Source organism: Taudactylus pleione, unplaced genomic scaffold (assembly GCF_031769625.1).
Source record: "Taudactylus pleione unplaced genomic scaffold, aTauple2 ptg000514l, whole genome shotgun sequence".
In the NCBI taxonomy this organism is placed as follows: domain Eukaryota; kingdom Metazoa; phylum Chordata; class Amphibia; order Anura; family Myobatrachidae; genus Taudactylus; species Taudactylus pleione.
In genome coordinates this window covers 1,293,304-1,312,435 of record NW_028284916.1, presented here as the reverse complement: position 1 = coordinate 1,312,435, position 19,132 = coordinate 1,293,304, and the positions used below count along the sequence as shown (strand labels likewise).

General features: G+C 43.6%; 1 pseudogene; it reads right to left on the bottom strand.

Moving 5' to 3' along the window:
- Positions 1 to 18,016: 18,016 nt before the first annotated feature.
- On the bottom strand, positions 18,017 to 18,747 carry LOC148501563 (N-alpha-acetyltransferase 40 pseudogene; annotated as a pseudogene).
- Positions 18,748 to 19,132: the final 385 nt, after the last annotated feature.

Here is a 19,132-nt window from a genome sequence, read left to right as displayed (position 1 = left end):
ATATACTACTGTTCTCTCCTGGTGTAACCCAGGCGCATACACTACTGCTCTCTCCTGGTGTAACCCAGGCACATATGCTACTGTTCTCTCCTGGTGTAACCCAGGCACATATACTACTGTTCTCTCTCCTGGTGTAATCCAGGCACATATACTACTGTTCTCTCTCCTGGTGTAACCCAGGCGCATATACTACTGTTCTCTCCCAATGTAACCCAGGCACATATACTACTGTTCTCTCCTGGTGTAACCCAGGCGCATATACTACTGTTCTCTCCTGGTGTAACCCAGGCGCATATACTACTGTTCTCTCCTGGTGTAACCCAGGCACATATACTACTGTTCTCTCCTGGTGTAGCACAGGCACATATACTACTGTTCTCTCCTGGTGTAACCCAGGCACATATACTACTGTTCTCTCCTGGTGTAACTCAGGCGCATACACTACTGTTCTCTCCTGGTGTAACCCAGGCACATATACTACTGTTCTCTCCTGGTGTAACCCAGGCACATATACTACTGTTCTCTCCTGTGTAACCCAGGCACATATACTACTGTTATCTCCTGGTGTAACCCAGGTACATATACTACTGCTCTCTCTCCTGGTGTATCCCAGGCACATACACTACTGTTCTCTCCTGGTGTAACCCAGGCACATACACTACTGTTCTCTCCTGGTGTAACCCAGGCACATATATTACTGTTCTCTCCTGGTGTAACCCAGGCACATACACTACTGTTCTCTCCTAGTGTAACCCAGGCACATACACTACTGTTCTCTCCTGGTGTAACCCAGGCACATATACTACTGTTCTCTCCTGGTGTAACCCAGCCACATATACTACTGTTCTCTCCTGGTGTAACCCAGGCGCATACACTACTGTTCTCTCCTTGTGTAACCCAGGCACATATACTACTGTTCTCTCCTGGTGTAACCCAGGCACATACACTACTGTTCTCTCCTAGTGTAACCCAGGCACTTACACTACTGTTCTCTCCTGGTGTAACCCAAGCACATATACTACTGTTCTCTCCTGGTGTAACCCAGGCACATATACTACTGTTCTCTCCTGGTGTAACCCAGGCACATATACTACTGTTCTCTCCTAGTGTAACCCAGGCGCATACACTACTGTTCTCTCTCCTGGTGTAACCCAAGCACATATACTACTGTTCTCTCCTGGTGTAACCCAGGCACATATACTACTGTTCTCTGCTGGTGTAACCCAGGCACATACACTACTGTTCTCACTAGGAGCACATATTCTGCCATTGCTGAGCTATAGTATACTGTTCTTATCTTTAATATATGGCAAGCTTAGAAAGCCTAGCAAAATGCATCTTTCTGTGGTGCGCATTTTGTGCTTTTGATTTAAATGAAAATTCCATCCAACTCAGTTTAAGCTCCAAAGTACATATTTTGTATTGAAAAGTAAAACAAATAAAAATTAATGAATTGTAATTGGGATTGAACAAAGTAGACTCAGACCCAATAGTCACTCAAATAATAGTGACAGGTCTTGGTGGTTAGGTAGCCAATAAACCGCATATAAAATCTACACACAAAATAAATAAATAATGGGGGGGTCTCATTCCCCTTAAACTTATGGAAGAAGCGGTGACCACAAACGGTCAGGAGCTGTGCTTTATAGTAATAGGCTGATACACAAAAACAAATGACAGATGCACAACTCCAATTACTAATTATATATAGAAAAACATTTTGCAATAAATAGAGGTTTTTAGCATAATCATGGCCAAGGTTATGGGCCTTCCCACCATATCCAGGTAACCTCTGTAGGGTAGGTCTCTAACACACAGGGGTTCAAATCCAGGGCACAGAACACCCCCAACCCAGCTCAGCCAAGCCACCCCAGGGCATCGCTCTAATAAGAAAGGTGAAGTGAAAAGTAAGATAGATAACAGCAAAATCCAATTTTCTCTAAACTTTTGGCCATGGCTGTGTATATATATATATATATATATATATATATATATATAGTAAATATATAGAGAAAGTCGGCACTCAGAGAGCCTGATTCAGACCCAGACGCTATCCGCAGTTCGTTCGCAATTGCCAATGGTTGCTAATCTGCGCATACGTATGCATCGCAGTGCGCATGCGCGAACTACACAGTGTGATCACGGATCCCTCGCTTGCACAGCAAAGCCAGCCCAGCAGAGTGAGTGACAGGAGAGGCCATTTGTGGGTGGTGACAGGGGCAGTCCAGTAAAAACGGGGGAGTGGAGATGTGAACGCAGGCGTGCCCAAGTGTTTCAACGCCGTTTTAGAGGCATGCATAATTAACAGGCAGCGTCATAGTACACGTCACCAGCCATTTTATTCCTCCGTTTTTCTCGCAATGCTTGCGGTAAAAAAAAGCTACCGCAAGAACTGCGTTCCCATCCGATAGTGGTCAATGTACCAATGTTTCCATAAACCTCCAGGATATGACGTGGGGCAGTGGGCGTCTCTGCATTCGATAAGGGGAGTCTGCATACACAAAGTGAACGCTCGTACAGGTAAGATGGGCGCGCTTATGCCTTGGCGAGCGATCGCTCCCCGCCACGTCACTTTCAAATATTTGCATACGCATCATGCGAGCGTACGCTCATAGCGACCGGGTCTGAATCAGGCCCAGAGTCTTTTCAATCAAAGGTGAACCCTATGCCAGGGTGATTTATTCGGTCAACATTTCGGGGACCATATCCCCTTCCTGAGGACAACATCAATATATATATTTTAGAGAAGTGCACCTGGCAATTTTTGCTCGTTTTGGATCTGTACCTCCTCTGTGTTTTGGATCTGGATTTGGTTTTACAAAACCACCTTTTGCTTGTTTTGGGTTTGGTTTTGGATCTGTATTTTTTTTTATATAAAAACAGCTAAAATCACATCATTTCAGCTTGTTTTAGTTCCTACAGTATTATTAACCTAATGAACAATCATTTTCAGGCATTTCCAGTCAATTTTGACTAGGGATGTGCGCTGACCCTCGTGTTTTGGTTTTGATCTGTATCTTCTTGTGTTTTGGATCTGGGTTTTTTTCAAAAAATTGATGGTCTGCTAAAATCACATATTTTTTTTTGTTCCTACAGTATTATTAACCTCAATATCATTAATTTCCACTTGTTTCCAGTCAATTTTGACCACCTCACAGCTCACAATATTGTTTTCATCCGGAACTTCTAACGTGGCACATAAGGAAACATATGTTTTCATTAATGAAGAGGCCTGAGGAAGTGGGAGTATGTATGTAGTTGAAGGCTGGGACAGGAAGGGTTGATTGGAAGAAAATGTTATTACATTTTTTGATTCCAAAGCAAATTTATGAGGGAGAAGGGGAGAGCATGGGTGAACACTATGGGCCTGATTCAGAGCCGTTCGCTATTTGCGGTCGTTCGTTCAAAAACAAGGGGTGGCTATTCAAATGATCCGTTCGCAAATTGCAGTCTGTTCACACCTCTAAGTCTGAACGAGCGAGCAAAACATACGCTCGTTTATTTGTTAAAAACGCCCCCTGGCCGCTCGCACCATACGTCATGTCCGCTATCATCGACCAGCGTCTGAACTGCTCGCTATTCTTGTGGTTGGTTTTTGCTACCACAATCTTGCGAGCAGTTCTGGCTATAAAATAACCCAGTGACGTGGTCAATGACGCTGCTGTATTAATTATGCACACCCATAAAACGCCCGTTTTGACCTTTAAGCACGCCTGCGTTCGGATCTCCACTCCCCATTTTCAAGCACCTTCCCCTGTTACCACCCACATACGCCTCATTCTGTCACTCAAAATAGCAGGCATTCGCTATATTGCGAGCACATGAATTTCGGCCGCACTGACAGGTTCGCGCATGCGTATAACGATCCGTACGCATGCGCTGATGTGCGAACATCGCTCAGAACGAGCGTACTGCCGCTAGCGAGTGGCTCTGAATGAGGGCCTATGTCCCATTTTTTTCCCCCAAAATCAATTTAGTATTTCAGATTTTTTTTTTAAATTAAAGGGATATGCAGGAGATTTTGTTTATGCCCATAAACATTCACTCCCATAAACGGAGTGAAAATGGCGCCGATCGCGGGAGGATGATGTGTTTTGCCTCGTTTTCAAATCCGAGTTAAGCAGGAAAACCTTAGCCTAGCTCGGTTCTCACCTCGGATCTGGACGTTCGGGTGGGTCCGGTTCTCAGAGAACCGGACCCACTCATGTTTAATTTTAAATACCTCACAGGTCACAATATTGTTTTCACTATTTTTCACCAATACAGGCCAAAGGCTGCAGCGAGCTGGCTGGCTAAAGTAAGCAACAGAGCAGCAAAACAAATACACGGCAGTTTAAAAAAATATAGGACATCTATGAAACATTGCCACACAGCAGTGGCAGACAGGATGGCAGTTTAATAAACTATAATAATGTCAGTCGGCAATGCCCCAAATTGTGCCAAATGTAAAGGAAAGAGGAGCAAGATGGAATTGTCCCTCTCACCCACTCTTATTTGGGATTTTAAAAAGGACATGCACAGTTTAACAAACCAAGCACTTTAGCCACTAGGACGGACACTTTTGTGGCTGAACTCCTTAGTTTGTTTGGGCCCCCACAAAACAATTTTTTTGGAAGGACTACCCCCAATCATTAAGGAAGAGGTTGATGATGAGGGTGTTGGTGATGGAGATTGCATGTGCTGGTCCAAACTGCTGGGAGCTGATACTGGACTGCTTGTTATTAATTTACAAATTATTATAATTTTGTTAAATAAATTGCATGAACTCGCTGCAAATTATGTAACAGGGAGGAGGTGCCTAGATGGTTAACGTCCCTACCTCTACTGACTTTGGCTTAACAGATGGTACTAATGCACAACTGTTGTCAGGATTTGGGTTAAAATAATTCCACACGGAAGATGTGGCTTTTCTGGTCTTATACCCAGGCATGACAATGGCTGCCACTGGTGGCTGATTAACACAAACAACATCCTCATCATCAACATCTTCATTAGCGTCAGATAGGAAACAAATATTCCCCTCATCCTCCTTTTGCACTTCCTCCACACTATCATCCTCAATTTCTATTATTTCACATCTAATACTAGAACAGCATCATGGCGTCAGTGATCTGCTGTGCACCTGGGAGACAGCTGTCATACTTGCTTCCTCTATCAAAGGATTGTTTAACAGTCAATTGATTTTTTAAACTATTACTAGTAGTAGCCTTCTTGGTCCCTTTCTGGGATGAAGATCCCCCACCCCCAAAGCAGTAGCAGCAGGCCTAGCACTCAAAGATTCTTCTGAGGAATCCTGGATAAGGGAGGAGTCACCTAGCCTTATCCTGGATCCAGAACTACCTCCGATCATTAGTGAGGATATTGATGATGAAGGTGTTGGTGGGGGAGATTGCAGGTGCTGGGATCTATTTGAGGGAAAGGAGCTAATTGATGCTGAACTGTCTGTTGTTATTTTTTAGCACCAGATTCTGATTATCCCAAAAACATTCCATGAACTCACTGAAAATGGTGTTACAAGTATGCAGATGGTTAAGGTCCCTACCTCTACTTACGGTTGCTTTGCAAACACTACAGATTGCTTGACAATTGTTGACCGGATTTGGGTAGAAATAATTCCATACAAAAGAGGTGGATTTTTTTGCTGTATGCCCAGGCATGACGGCCTGCAGTGTCACAGTACATGTATGATTATTACACTGCTGCGGTATGACCTACAGCATCACAATACTTTTATGAATATTACACTGCAGTATTACTGACCTACAGCATCACAATACTTGTATGCATAGTGCCCTGAATGACCGACAGCGTCACAATACTTGTATGAATAGTACACTGAATGACTATTACACTCCAGTATGAATGACCAACAAGGTCACAATACTTGTATGAGTATTACACTCTAGTATCAATGACCAACAGCGTTGCAATACTTGTATGAATATTACACTGAATACCAAAATCGTCATAATACTTTTATGAATATTACACTGCGGTATGGATGACTGACAGCGTCACGATACGTGTATAAATATTACCCTGCGGTATGAATGACCGACAGCGTCACAATACTTGTATGAATATTACACTGAATGACCGACAGCGCAACAATACTTGTATGAATATTACAATGAATGACCGACAGCATCACAATACTTGTATGAATATTACACTGAATGACCGACAGCATCACAATACTTGTATGAATATTACACTGAATGACCGACAGCGCCACAATACTTGTATGAATATTACACTGCATGACCGACAGCATCACAATACTTGTATGAATATTACACTGAATGACCAACAGCGTCACAATACTTTTATGAATATTACTTTGCAAAATTACTGACTGACAGCGTCACAATACTTTTATGAATATTACACTTCTGTATGGCCAGGAGCATCACAGTGCTTATATATGGATACACTGGGGGGGGGGGGGGGCTACGGCATACAGCATCACAGTTCTTATATGGATACACTGGGATACAGACAAAAACATCTTTTTAACTTTTTTATCTTATTGGTTTTTTTTTTACAGCCCGTGGATGAATAGCACACCCTTGGATGGACAGCACACTATATGAGCAGCACACCCTTGGACAGTACACCCCTGGATGGATAGCAAACCTCTGGATGATCAGCACACCTTTGGATGGTCAGCACACTGGATGGACAGCACACCACTGGACAGCAAACTGGATGGATAGCACACCCCGGATGGACAGCACACCCCTGGATTGGCAGTACACCCCTGGACAGCACACCCCTGGATGGACAGCACACCTCTGGATTAGGGGTGTGCACCGGCCACTTTTCATGTTTTGTGTTTTGGTTTTGGATCTGGATCTTTCTTCGTGTTTTGGATCTGGATTGGTTTTGCCAAAACCACCCTTGCGTGTTTTGGGTTCTGGGTTTTGTGTTTTGGATCTGTATTTTTTTGAAAAAAAGCATAAAAACAGCTAAAATCACAGAATTTGTAGGTTTTTCTGCTCCTATGCTATTATTAACCTCAATAACCTTAATTTCCACTCATTTCCAGTCTATTCTGAATACCTCACACCTCACAATAGTGTTTTTATGTCCAAAAGGTTGCACCGAGGTAGCTGGATGACTATGCTAAGCGACACAAGTGGGCGGCACAAACATGTGACCCATCTAGGCGTGAAACTGCAGTGGCAGACAGGATGGCATTGAAAAACTAGGCCCCAAACTGTACATAATGCAAAGAAAAAAAAGAGGTGCAAGATGGAATTGTCCTTGGGCCCTCCCACCCACCCTTATGTTGTATAAACAGGACATGCACACTTTAACAAACCAATCATTTCAGCGCCAGGGTCTGCCACACAACTGTGGCTGAAATGATTGGTTCGTTTGGGCCCCCACAAAACAAGCTGGCAATTTATCTGTCCCTGCACAAACTGGCTCTACGGAGGCAAGATGTCATCCTCATCCTCCTCATCCACCGATTCCTCACCCTCTTCAGTGTGTACATCCTCATCCTCACAGAGTATTAATTCGTCCCTGCTGGAACCACAGGTCCCTCTGTACGTTCTGGAGGCTGGTCTCCCTGGAAGAGTTGATAATTCATTTTATGAACATCATCTTCTCCACATTTTGTGGAAGCAACCTCCTACGCCTTTCGCTGACAAGGTTCCCGGCTGCACTAAACACTCTTTCGGAGTACACACTGGAGGGGGGGCAACTCAGGTAAAATAGAGCCAGTTTGTACAGGGACCTCCAAATTGCTTCTTTTTCCTGCCAGTACAGGTACGGACTGTCTGACATGCCTACTTGGATGCTGTCACCGATGTAATCCTTTAACAGACAGACGCACGCTTGTCGCTGCTGCTTTGAGGATTCAAGTGCGGCTACAGCCCACACAATTCACAAAGACAGAAAAAAAAAAGAATATTTTTATTGTTTGTGGAGCACACTTTGAGGGTTACACCACCCTTTAACAGACAGACGCACGCTTGTCGCTGCTGCTTTGAGGATGCAAGTGCGGCTACAGCCCACACAATTGACAAAGACAGAAAAAAGAAGAAGAATATTTTAATTGTTTGTGTAGAACACTTTGAGGTGTCACCACCCTTTAACAGACAGACGCACGCTTGTCGCTGCTGCTTTAAGGATGCAGGTGCGGCTACAGCCCACACATTTCACAAAGACCAAAAAAAAAAGAACAATATTTTAATTGTTTGTGTAGAACACTTTGAGGTGTCACCACCCTTTAACAGACAGACGCACGCTTGTCGCTGCTGCTTTAAGGATGCAGGTGCGGCTACAGCCCACACAATTCACATAGACAGAAAAAAAAAGAACAATATTTTAATTGTTTGTGTAGCACACTTTGAGGGTGTCACCACCCTTTAACAGACAGACGCACGCTTGTCGCTGCTGCTTTGAGGATGCAAGTGTGGCTACATCGCACACAAGTCACAAACACATTAAAAAAATAGTTTTTTATTTTTTGGAACACTTTGAGAGTTACACCACCCTTTAACAGACAGACGCACGCTTGTCGCTGCTGCTTTAAGGATGCAGGTGCGGCTACAGCCCACACATTTCACAAAGACCGAAAAAAAAAGAACAATATTTTAATTGTTTGTGTAGAACACTTTGAGGGTGTCACCACCCTTTAACAGACAGACGCACGCTTGTCGCTGCTGCTTTAAGGATGCAGGTGCGGCTACAGCCCACACAATTCACATAGACAGAAAAAAGAAGAATATTTTTATTGTTTGTGTAGCACACTTTGAGGGTGTCACCACCCTTTAACAGACAGACGCACGCTTGTCGCTGCTGCTTTAAGGATGCAGGTGCGGCTACATCGCACACAAGTCACAAACACATTAAAAAAATAGTTTTTTATTTTTTGGAGCACTTTGAGAGTTACACCACCCTTTAACAGACAGACGCACGCTTGTCGCTGCTGCTTTAAGGATGCAGGTGCGGCTACAGCCCACACATTTCACAAAGACTGAAAAAAAAATAACAATATTTTAATTGTTTGTGTAGAACACTTTGAGGGTGTCACCACCCTTTAACAGACAGACGCACGCTTGTCGCTGCTGCTTTAAGGATGCAGGTGCGGCTACAGCCCACACATTTCACAAAGACCAAAAAAAAAAGAACAATATTTTAATTGTTTGTGTAGCACACTTTGAGGGTGTCACCACCCTTTAACAGACAGACGCACGCTTGTCGCTGCTGCTTTAAGGATGCAGGTGCGGCTACAGCCCACACAATTCACAAAGACAGAAAAAAAAAGAACAATATTTTAATTGTTTGTGTAGCACACTTTGAGGGTGTCACCACCCTTTAACAGACAGACGCACGCTTGTCGCTGCTGCTTTAAGGATGCAGGTGCGGCTACAGCCCACACATTTCACAAAGACCAAAAAAAAAAGAACAATATTTTAATTGTTTGTGTAGCACACTTTGAGGGTGTCACCACCCTTTAACAGACAGACGCACGCTTGTCGCTGCTGCTTTAAGGATGCAGGTGCGGCTACAGCCCACACAATTCACAAAGACAGAAAAAAAAAGAACAATATTTTAATTGTTTGTGTAGCACACTTTGAGGGTGTCACCACCCTTTAACAGACAGACGCACGCTTGTCGCTGCTGCTTTAAGGATGCAGGTGCGGCTACAGCCCACACAATTCACAAAGACAGAAAAAAAAAGAACAATATTTTAATTGTTTGTGTAGCACACTTTGAGGGTGTCACCACCCTTTAACAGACAGACGCACGCTTGTCGCTGCTGCTTTGAGGATGCAGGTGGAATCTAGACGGGATTTGGAACCGAGGACACACTACCTCCATCAATTGTCTAAATCCCACTGCACTAATGTCGGATACCGGACGCACGTCTAACACCAACATAGCAGTCAAGGCCTCAGTTATACGTTTTGCTTCAGGATGACTGCTGTCGTACTTCATCCTCATCGCTAGGGACTGTTGGAGGGTCAATTGTTTAGTAAAAGTAGTGATGTTCCTACTTCCTCTCTGGGATGATGAACAACTCCCAGCAGCAGCAACAGCACTAGGAGGAAGTGGTTCTTGATCTTTCCCTATTTTATTTTTATCGGAGAAAGTTTGGTCCTCCATTTATGTTATATTGATATATATACATGCGGCTAAAGCGCACACAAACACAGAAAATATTATTTTATTTTTGCTGGAGAGTAGTGCACTTTGTGGGTTACACCACCCTTTTAAGAAATGAGCCAGCCGGCTCTTTACTTATGGGACACAGGCGCACGCTTGGCGCTGCTCCTTTGTTGATGCACGTGCAGCCACAGTGCACACAATTCACAAACACAGAAAATAATTTTTTTTTTGGTTTGGACTGGAGTGTACTTTCGGGGGTTACAGCACCCTTAACGGTCAAGCCAGCCGGCCCTTTACTTATGACACAGGCGCACGCTTGGCACTACTTTGTTGATGCACGTGCGGCTACTGCGCACACAATTCACAAACACAGAAAATAATTTTTTTTTTGGTTTGGACTGGAGTGTACTTTCGGGAGTTACAGCACCCTTAACGGTCAAGCCAGCCGGCCCTTTACTTATGACACAGGCGCACGCTTGGCACTACTTTGTTGATGCACGTGCGGCTACTGCGCACACAATTCACAAACACAGAAAATAATTTTTTTTTTGGTTTAGACTGGAGTGTACTTTCGGGGGTTACAGCACCCTTAACGGTCAAGCCAGCCGGCCCTTTACTTATGACACAGGCGCACGCTTGGCACTACTTTGTTGATGCACGTGCGGCTACTGCGCACACAATTCACAAACACAGAAAATAATTTTTTTTTTGGTTTGGACTGGAGTGTACTTTCGGGGGTTACAGCACCCTTAACGGTCAAGCCAGCCGGCCCTTTACTTATGACACAGGCGCACGCTTGGCACTACTTTGTTGATGCACGTGCGGCTACTGCGCACACAATTCACAAACACAGAAAATATATTATTTTTTTAGCACTTGGGGGGAGCACCCCTGATGGACAGAGCACCCCCTGGACAACACTGCAGCACTCCTTTAGGACTGGGACACTGCACAGGACTTTGGAGTGGACACAGCCCCTATGGAGAACTGACTGCACAACACAGTCCAGCCAGCCCCTATGGACTTTGAAGTAGTGGACACAGCCCCTATTAACAACAGCAGCACAGCACAACACAGCCAGCCCCTATGGACTTTGAAGTAGTGGACAACAGCAGCACTACACTACACTACACTACACAGCCCTAACTCCCACCCTCCCTCTTCACTGTCCACAGCCGAGTGAGAAAATGGCGCCGACGTGGGTACCTTATATAGGATCCAAAACCCGCGAGACTCGGAAGGCGGGATGATGACGTTTTGCCTCGATTTCAGATCCGAGTCAGGCGGGAAAAGTCGAGCCTGATTCGGATCGGACTCGGATCGGGGGGGCTCGGGGGGGTTCGGATTTCAGAAATCCGAACCCGCTCACCCCTACTCTGGATGGATAGCACACTGAATGGACAGCACAACCCTGGACAGCACACCCCTTGATTAACAGCATAGCACAACCCTGGATTGGACAACACAGCCCCCTGTACAGAGCAAAGAACACCCCTGGATTGGACAACACAGCTCCCTGGAAAGAGCACAGAACACCCTTGGATTGGACAACACAGGCCCCCCTGGACAGAGCACAGCACAGCCTGACAGCCCAGGACTCAGCAAGGACAAGGCACCGATTCCCACGGGGAGGGACTTATATACAATCCAACACCCGTGAGAATCTGACAGCGGAATGATGACGTTTTGCCTCATTTTGGATTCCAGGTCAGGCGGATCCACTATGTACGGGTGGGTCCAGTTTTCTGAGAACAGGACCCCCTCATCTCAAATATTTATATATAAATAGATAGAGAACACAGTTAACTTTGTTGGTAAAGCAAGGCATTATGTGGCTATAGCCATAACCACTACGCTTTTCTCATCTATTGTATATTTTGGTATTGGGATCATCAGCTATATATAACATGCATTGATACGTTTTTTTTTTACAAAAACTACACTTTAGAGACATTATAATATGCTAGTACCCATTTATAAGCACCCCAAATTTGATGGGACTACTTATTTTCTCCAAAAAACAATGCTTTATACCATTCTTCAACACTTTTACCAAGACGCTAATAGCAAGCAATTACCACCACTTAAGTACCCTAATTAGTTCAATTAGGGCTAATACTAAAATACTAAACTACCATAATGATTTCCGAGGGCAGCCCATCTTTTTCAGGGGTACAGAGTGATTCCCCCAATACAACCCACACTTTTCGCCTGCTTCTCATTCGTCGTGTCCCGTTTTTGCCTGTTTGGCAATTGAATGCGGAGTAAATCGGGAGCGCGCACAAAAAGTTTTTGAGTCCAAAACACGCGAAGACGGCAAAAAATCATGCAGGCGGAACTTTCTCACTGATGCAAAACTAATTGAATACGGCCCATAGTGAGATTTGGTTTGTATTTTATATTGAGAATTATTTGATAGTTTTAGTAGCACTCAGCCTTCCCGGAACAGACTACGATGATAGTGAATGGGTATTTTTCCTTTATTTTTTTCTCGCAAAAGTAGGATTATTTTTCCAATGCCAAATAATTTGGTCCTTTTATCCATAATTATCATGACCTTTTCAAAACTGTAATCAGAGTTGCAGAAGCTAAAAGCCTGTGCAATCATATGTATGATTTTTATAAAAGACCTAATCCCATCTGTATGCAGCGACCTGAACAGCGGAGTTAGTTTTATCAGTGACCAAGTGCTGTCTGCTCTAATATAAGAAAGTAAATTTTTTCCTGTTCTGCACATTTTGGCAAATTTCAAATAATTTGATAAAACCTCCTACAAATTTGTTCCATCAATCAAATCCATCAGTTACATATGAAGATGAAACAGTTGGTCCCTATTTGTTTTGAATAGCAGGTAACTGTTTATGTGAGAAGGTACTGTGGAAGTTTTTAGCTGGCGCTGAGCTGCTGGCATACTGTATCTGATGTGTTACCATGTAGTGTTTGCGGTCACATGTTATGACAGCTGGCCCTTACATGATGCACATTGGTGCCAGCTGACTTATATAGCCACCAGGGGCAGACTAAGACAGGTGCAGTTGTGCATAGTCTCTGGTACTGCCCGTTTCCCGGGAACCTGGCACTTGTGCCATGTTCATGGTGATTGCACATGCGCAAATCTCCAGAAAAATGGTGGCTGCACCATTTTATCGGTGATTGTCACAGCGCCGATGCTGGACTAGGGTGTGCGCTGTGCCCCCCCCCCATTCACGCAATTCCATTTTCATGCTCCTGTTCTGGGCTGTAACCTGTCTGTTGCCTGGTATCTGTCTCCTGTTTATGAGTCTGATAAAATTGGCAATATGCCTTTCACTACATGAAGTGGCAAGGTAAGGCTAAGGCCTTGGCCTTTATTTATGACTGGTGGTTTTGCCTCTTATGTAGATGTAATCTCTTTTCCCAGGGACCAACTGTGCGCTCAGAATGTCACAAATCCCTGGGGATAGCCTAAGTGTGTCAGCAGGTGCCATGTGTGAGCTTGACCTTATCAAAACTGTACCCGAAGAGGAGCCTCCTTCCACCACTTGTGCATCCTCTGCAAATGTGGGGATGAGCAGCACAAGTCAACAAGCTGACATAGAAATCGAGGATGCTTCTGTGGAAGTTCACCAGGATGAGGAGGATATTTGTGTAGCTGACGTTAATAAGCATGTTGATGATGAGGATGCTGATGATGATGATGTTGTTGATGAGGATGTTGTTTGTGTAAATCAGGCCCCAGTGGAAACAGTTTTGCCCATGATAAGGAAAAGACCATTGTCATGCCTGGGCATAAAACAAAAAATCCACTTCTTATGTGTGGAATAATTTCTACCCAAATCTGGACAATTGTCAAGCCATCTGTACCCATTGTCATGCCAAAGTAAGTAGAGGTAGGGACCTTAACAATCTAGGAAACCTCATCCCTGTTATGTCATCTACAGCTCATCCATCAAAAGTGTTTGCAAAATTCTGAAAATTTGGCTAAAAAAGTAACATTAAGCAGTCCAGCGTCAGCTAGCTCCCTTTTCTCTGCTAGATCTAGGCACCTGGCATATTAACCACCAATACCTTCATCAACAATATACTCAATCATGGTCAGAACTAGTCCTGCATCCAGTTTGATGAGGCTAGCTCAGTCCTCCCCTATCCTGGATTCCTCAGAAGAATCCTTGAGTGCTACGCATGCTGGTGCTGCCGGGAGAGGATCTTCATCCCAGAAGGGGACCAGGAAGACTACTAGTAGTAGTTATAAAAAACAATTAACTGTTAAACAATCCTTTGCACGGGGGAGCAAGTATGACAGCAGTCCCACAGTTGCACAGCGGATCACTGACACCATAACATCTATGCTGGTATTAGATGTGCATCTGATATCCACCATTAGTGCAGTGGGTTTAAGACAGTTAATTTAGGTCCTGTTTTCCCACTACCAAATCCCATCTCGGTTCACCTTCACTAGAAAAGCAATTCACAGCCTGTATCGGGAAGTTAAAATAAACTTAATTAGTGTCCTGCAAAATGCTGATGTACCCACTGTCCACTTAACCACAGATATGTGGACAAGTAAAACAAGACAAACACAAGATTACATGACTGTAATAGCCCACTGGGTGGGTGTATTGCCTTCAGCAGCACCAACAGCAGCATCTAAGAAAAAAGCAGCTCATTCAGAGGCAGACTACTCTGTGTATCATTGGTTTCACTAAGAGGCATACTGCTGACAACCTCTTAGAAAAACTCTGGAAAGTCATTGCAAAATGGCTTACCCCACTTTGGACTCGCCTTGAGATTTGTGATTACTAACAATGCCACCATTATTGTGAGAGCTTTACAGCAGGGTAATTACTGACATCACCATTATTGTGAGAGCATTACAGCAGGGTGAATTCCAAGTTTCCAACATGTCCCATGTTTTGCTCACACAATCAACTTGGTGGTGCAAATTTTTTAAAAATGACAGGGCCTGTAGCCTGCAAAATTTCTGGACATTTTTGCTATTCAGCAAGTGCATGTACTGTAGAAGATTGCAACACCTTCAAGAAATGTTGATTTTGCCCTGTCACCAACTGAAGCAAGAGGAAGTTACGAGGTGGAACTCCACCCTTTATATACTTAGGTGGATGGAGGAACAGCAAAAAGCCATCCAAAGCTACACAATGAGTAAGAACAATGGAGAGTAGGGGGAATGTTCCCTACTCAGACTAAGTAGAAAATACACTCCGTGTTGTGCAAAGTCCTGAAACCCTGCAAAGTAGTCACCTCTGAAGTTAGTTCAGACACTGCCAGCTTGAGTCAGGTAATTCCCCTTATTAGACTGTTGGAAAAGCAGCTTGAGATATTGAAGGAGGAGCTGAAACGAAGCAATTCCGCTAAGTATGTCGGACTTGTAGATCAAGTCCTTTATTCTCTTCGTCAGGATCCAAGGGTTGTAAGTATCTTACAATTGGATCCATACATTTTGGTGACCGTGCTCGATCCTAGGTTTAAGTCATACATCATGTTTTTCTTCCCAGCAGACACAGATCTGAAGAGATGCAGAGCTGTTGGTAAGAAAATTGTCAGCTCAAGCGGCAAGGGATGCAGCAATGGCTCCTCCTTCAATTTCTCCAGCAAGTGCGGCTGCCATAAAAAAAATAAACTTTCCCAAATACAGACCCACTGGTGATGCAGATGAGTCAATACAACCAAGTTTTGACATCTGGTCAGGTCTAAAAGAATTGCCTACAATTAATGAGACCTCTACCATGACTCCATCTGATAAGATCATCATTCAAGAATGGATGAGGACTATTTTAATAAATAATGTCCAAATTGGTATGTCAGACAGTCCATTTGACTACTGGCAGGAAAAAAGGCAATTTGGAGGCCCTTGCACAAACTGGCTTTGTCTTACTAGAGCTGTCCACCCTCCAGTGTGTACTCCGTAAGAGCTTTCCGCACAGCCGGGAACATTGTCAGAGATCGGCGTAGGGGGCTACTTCCTCAAAATGTGGAAAAGATGATGTTCATCAAAATGAACTACAAATTCCACGAGGAAGACCTTAATTGCCAATTACTTCCAAAAATTACAGAAGCATCTGAGGCTGTAATGGTGGATTCCAGCGGGGATGAATTAATATTGTGTGAAGATGATGTACAAAATGATAATGAGGGTGAGGAATCAGATAATAATGACAACAACACCTTGTGGAGAGATCATTGCCAGCAATGTCAGCTACCCTTTGGTAGCTTGTTTTGTGGGGGCCCAAACAAATCAATCACTTTAGCCACAATTTTCAGTCCCTGCCGCTGAAGTGATTGGTTTGTTAAACTGTGCATGTCCTGTTTACTATAAACAACATAAGGGTGGGTGGAAGGGCCCAAGGACAATTCCATCTTGCACCTCTTTTCTTTGCATTATGTGCTGTTTGGGGCATTGCTGTCTGACAAATTTAATTTTACAGTTTATGAATGTCCAAAAACAGCATCTCCTGCATGTCCCTTTCATTTAAAAAAAAAATCTGAACCACCAAGTTGATGGGGTGGGCAAACATGGTAGATTTTCAAATGTACCCAGTTTTTTAAATTGCTCCCTCCAACCCCAACCAGTTGCCCCAGGACGCTGGTGAATTGATAGGATGTTATGAATAATGGTTCAGCTCGATAAATGCCTGACCCTTCTGTATATAGGTGACTCTAAGAGGAATAACTGGATAATGTAGATGGTGGGTATCATGAGAGAGACCATAAATATGAGCAGCAGCAAAGAGCATCTTCCTTGCCAGGATGTGTGTAATAAAGTGCAAATACATTTAAAAACAAAAATTACTTGTGTATATTGGTCACTAACAGTACATACATATTTATATGGTACATACATTGCGTAAAGGAGGCTGAGGTAACCTGAGGCATGCCACCTGTTACTGACAAATAACTTCCAGTAGGCCCAGCACACATCACAGATGCTGGCGGTTCTAGTTCAGAGCTACAGGCTGCTTTCCTCTGTTTTAAACAGCAAGTCTTGGTCCCATTATCCCTAACAACCGCCCTGAGTACAAAGTAAACATCTGTTTACAGTGTGTACTAGCAGCACCTCCACAAGCAAGGCCACCGTCTTTCTACTAGATGTATAAAAAACCTCCTCCAGATCAAAGGTGTCTTTCATAAACTGAAGAACTTGATCTTACATTGATATTCCTTCATAAATAAAAGGTACACAGTGCTGCGCTTGTAAAGTGTCAACTGCTCATTAGGTTATAATACAATGAATTGGGTCTTTATGAGCACTTTACAGAAAGTACCGAATGGTACAAAACGCGTTGGAGGGATTCAGTTGATTGGTATCTGGCAGCAAGCTGACCTTCGTGGAAGCCGCTTACACTACCTGCACTGTCCAGCTGACGTCATCTATAGCAGCCGCACACGGCCAGACGCCGGTAGCATGTGGAGAGAGAGCCGAGGCCAGGCCGCTCTCCACCAACATAACATCATAATCCGGACCTGTCCCACTGCACCATCTCTATGAGGGCAAGGTAGGGACAGATTTTGGACTAATACAGTGCGATCCAACTTACGTGTTAAACCGGACCTCACCTTAAAACAATATCCTCACAAAATGCTATAAACACTACGTTTTAACAAATATGTTTTTACAGGTGCCACTAACATAATTATTTATTTTATTTTATTTCTGTAAAGCGCTCATAAACACCCAATTCATTCCTTCATAAATATTATTTTTTTGCATTTAAACAAGAATTTATTTATTGTTAAATGGACTTGTGGTGAGGTTACACATCCATGTGCACAATAGCGCAGTATTTAAACATTACTAAATTTTAAAAAAAACTAGAAGAGTAGAAAACCCCCCCCCAGAAGATATTGACAATCTCTGTGTCTCCATAATTTTCCATCTGTCCATCCACCACCTTATTCAGTGGCAGCAGGCTGCACAATGTCCTAAATGTGAAAGGGGAATGTCTCCAAACTTTGTCTTATGGCTCAGAATCTCATACGTACAATCATCACTGCAACACCCCCATACACTGGGAGAGGTCTCGTCTATCTCAAACTGTAAAGCTTCTCTGAAGAATAGGTAAGCACCGTGATTGTGTTTGAACACTGTAAGGATGACTTTCTTTATCTGTGTGCTATTTGCCATCAATTGTAAGATTTGAACCAGGAATTTCCCCAGACCTCTCCAACTGCTCCTCATAACAGTAAAGGACCTCATCCTCGCACTCCACACCAAATCTGAAGTGCACAAAAGCAACAGATGCAGAAAGCTCATCTCTGGCAATAAGATACCAGGCATGTACATCTGTCAGCTCCTTCCACCCCCACTTGCTCTGTTCATATAGCAGCTGCATATTTGTCTTTGTGAGTTCAAATACCCAGTCTAGAGTCTTCTGGTTCAAATTTGTTACACTGCAGCACTCTGTAGACAGAGTCAACCCATTTATGTCAAACTTCTTAAAGACTGGAAAGGCTCCTAAAGGGTTACCCTTAAGGGTTGGCCGTTTGCACCTTGGCACACACAGCTGCCATTGCAGCACATTCCTCTTGGAGTTTTTGTTTTTTTTCTTTTGCCCATACAGACTTCCTCCCCATGATGTAGCTATTGACTTAATACTCTGAAGCCCGGTTCAATTTTGTGCTGGAGGGGGTGAAGAAGCTCATACATTTTTTTTAAGAATCAAAACAATAAAATAAATAAAATAAAAATTAATCAATCATTCTGTCCCTTCCCTGTCTTCAGTCCGTAAACATATTCCAACTCCCTCGGGCCTCTGACCTAGTTCTTGATTAATGAAAACATTCTTGGTTTTTAAACTTCCTAGGGGTCGTACAGTTTATTAAACTGTCATCATGTCTACCACTGCAGTGCCATTCTGTGCCATGTTGGATGCTGTACTGCCACATGTTAGTGCTGCCCACTCCTGTCGCTTAGCTTAGTCAGCCAGCTAGCTGGATGCAACATTTTGGCCTAAACTGGATGAAATCAATATTGTGAGCTGTGAAGTGTCAGAATTGACTGGAAATGACTGGA